This window comes from Cannabis sativa, chromosome X, assembly GCF_029168945.1.
Source record: "Cannabis sativa cultivar Pink pepper isolate KNU-18-1 chromosome X, ASM2916894v1, whole genome shotgun sequence".
Lineage (NCBI taxonomy): Eukaryota > Viridiplantae > Streptophyta > Magnoliopsida > Rosales > Cannabaceae > Cannabis > Cannabis sativa.
The window spans coordinates 37,869,570-37,872,529 of record NC_083610.1 but is presented as its reverse complement, the minus strand read 5'-3'; positions in this window follow the sequence as shown (position 1 = coordinate 37,872,529).

Sequence of the window (2,960 nt, the reverse complement as noted above, 5' to 3'; positions counted from 1 at the left end):
ATTTTAGTTATAAAAAATTATTTTTAACTCGAACACTTAACAATATAAAAATCTAGAATAGTAAAATAAAATTCTTAAACTAAAATTCATTTCATAAATATATATATAAAACTAAAAATTATTACTACAAAGTTAGTTATTATAAAATAAATAACTACTTATACAAATATACATAAAAAAAATTATTAGGTAAGACATTAATCAATCACCCATAAAAAATGATATTTTTTAGATAAAAGAAAGTAAAATAATAAAACTACTACTTATAACCTACATGGATAACATCTAAACCATTTTTAAATGATGTGAGACTTTTTGTTTGTATGTTGTAGTATTTTTTTCAAAGAAAATAAGAGAATGTATCATAAAATATAAAAAATAGGAAGAAAAAAAAAATAAGTTGTCACCTAAATTCTTTTTTTGCTTTCCTTTTTATATATATTGATATATTGATTATAAGAAAATAATTTTTAATATAAAAAATAATTAAATTAATTTTTTTATAATCATTTTAAATTTGAAAAAGATTGAAAAATACAAAAATGTATTTTGCATTCACTTTAAAAAAATTGTAACTTATTGGGTAAGATTAAGTTCATCAATCACCCATAAAAAAAAAAATTAGACAAAGGAAAATAACGTTGTAAGAATATTATTTATAACCTACAGAGATTAAACCTAAACAATCTTTAAACAATGTGAGACTTTTAGTTTGTACATATGATTTTGTTTTCAAATAAAATAGGAAAATGTGTTAAAAGATAGGAAAAATAGAAAGAAAAAATTATATGTAACGTCCCCGCTTCAAGCCTCCATTGGGCCCTTACACCCACGGACTAATGGCTCTTATACACGAGTACGCCACTCTGGCTGCTTCCTGGATTGATGACTGACCCTACAGACCAACACGAGTGTTTTCAGCGTGCTTTGTCCTCACTCGCACGCTTCCTGGGAAAACTTCCCAGGAGGTCACCCATCCTTGAAATTGCTCCAGGCCAAGCACGCTTAACTATGGAGTTCTTTCGAGATGGGCTACCGAAAAACAAGATGCACCTTGTTGATATAGGTAGTACCAATCAATCCATTTAAGCCCTCTTCAACTGTGTAGTCCCATACCTACACAGTCTTAGAATCATCCCACTTGACCTTCCCCAGGCGGTGTGGGATTGCACAGCTTACCCGGTGTTTCCCCTTACGGATCACGGGACTGCGGCGTCACGATCACCCCTTACGGGGTCCGACGTCCTCGTCGACCACACTTCCGCCGGGTCGAGGCTCGATACCATTTGTAACGTCCCCGCTTCAAGCCTCCATTGGGCCCTTACACCCACGGAATGAATGGCTCTTATACACGAGTACGTCAGCTGCAGGCTGCTTCATGGACGACGGGCGGCCCTGCGGACCAACACAAGTGTTTCCAGCGTGCTTTGTCCTCACTCACACGCTTCCTGGGAAGACTTCCCAGGAGGTCACCCATCCTTGAAATTGCTCCCAAGCCAAGCACGCTTAACTGTGGAGTTCTTTCGTGATGGGCTACCGAAAAACAAGATGCACCTTGTTGATATAGGTAGTACCAATCAATCCATTTAAGCCCTCTTCAACTGTGTAGTCCCATACCTACACAGTCTCAGAATCATCCCACTTGACCTTCCCAGGGGCGGTGTGGGATTGCACGGCTACCGGTGTTTCCCCTTACGGATCACGGGACTGCGGATCGTCACAATCACCCCGCCACGGGGTCCGACGTCTCGTCGACCACACTTCCGTGGGTCGAGGCTCGATACCATTTGTAACGTCCGCTTCAATCCTCTATTGGGCCCTTACACCCACGGAATGAATGGCTCTTATACACGAGTACGTCACTGCAGGCTGCTTCATGGACGACGGCCCGGCCTACAGACCAACACAAGTGTTTCCAGCGTGCTTTGTCCTCACTCACACGCTTCCTGGGAAGACTTCCCAGGAGGTCACCCATCCTTGGGATTGCTCCCAAGCCAAGCACGCTTAACTGTGGAGTTCTTTCGTGATGGGCTACCGAAAAACAAGATGCACCTTGTTGATATAGGTAGTACCAATCAATCCATTTAAGCCCTCTTCAACTGTGTAGTCCCATACCTACACAGTCTCAGAATCATCCCACTTGACCTTCCCCAGGCGGTGTGGGATTGCACAGCTTACCCGGTGTTTCCCCTTACGGATCACGGGACTACTGACTGTCACATTATAAGAGGACACATAGACACTGCTTTCTTCTATATATATATATATGGGTATGCTCTTAATGGGTATTACCCATATATGGGTATTTTATTCTTGACCATTAGATCAAAAATCTAATGGTTGATATTTATAATCATTAATTAAATATTAAAAAATTAATATTTCCTATTTTGTTATTCTCTATATTCCTAAAATAGATAAAACTATTAATAGAAATAAAAAATTTATAAATGGAATTGTTATTTAAAAAATAAAACACACTAAAAAAATTAACAAACTATTTTTTTTAATAAAAATCATTTTAAAGATTAAAAAAAAAAAGTGTATATTTATCTTTTTATTAAATTTCTTCATACTAGAATTCTAAATTACATTACTGATAATAAAAAAATAATAATTTTAAGCTTTAAACTGTAATACACATAAAATGTATAAGATTTTTTTTTTAAACCTAAAATCTTTAATTTTATAATAATTAACAATTATTTATATGTTTTTATTTTTTTTTTAAAATACTTAAGCTTACCAAATCTATAAGAACAAAACCAATGAAAAAAATTTTAACAAAAAAAAAAATGAAGGAAGAAAAAAGTGTCATAAACATTATTGAATAATGACAATTGCCAACACAAGGATTTCAGCACAAAAAATTATATTTGACCTCTAGACAAGATTATCATCTTCCAATCCTAAAAATATAAATAATGAACAACACCTCATTAGTTATTCTAGGGGAATGA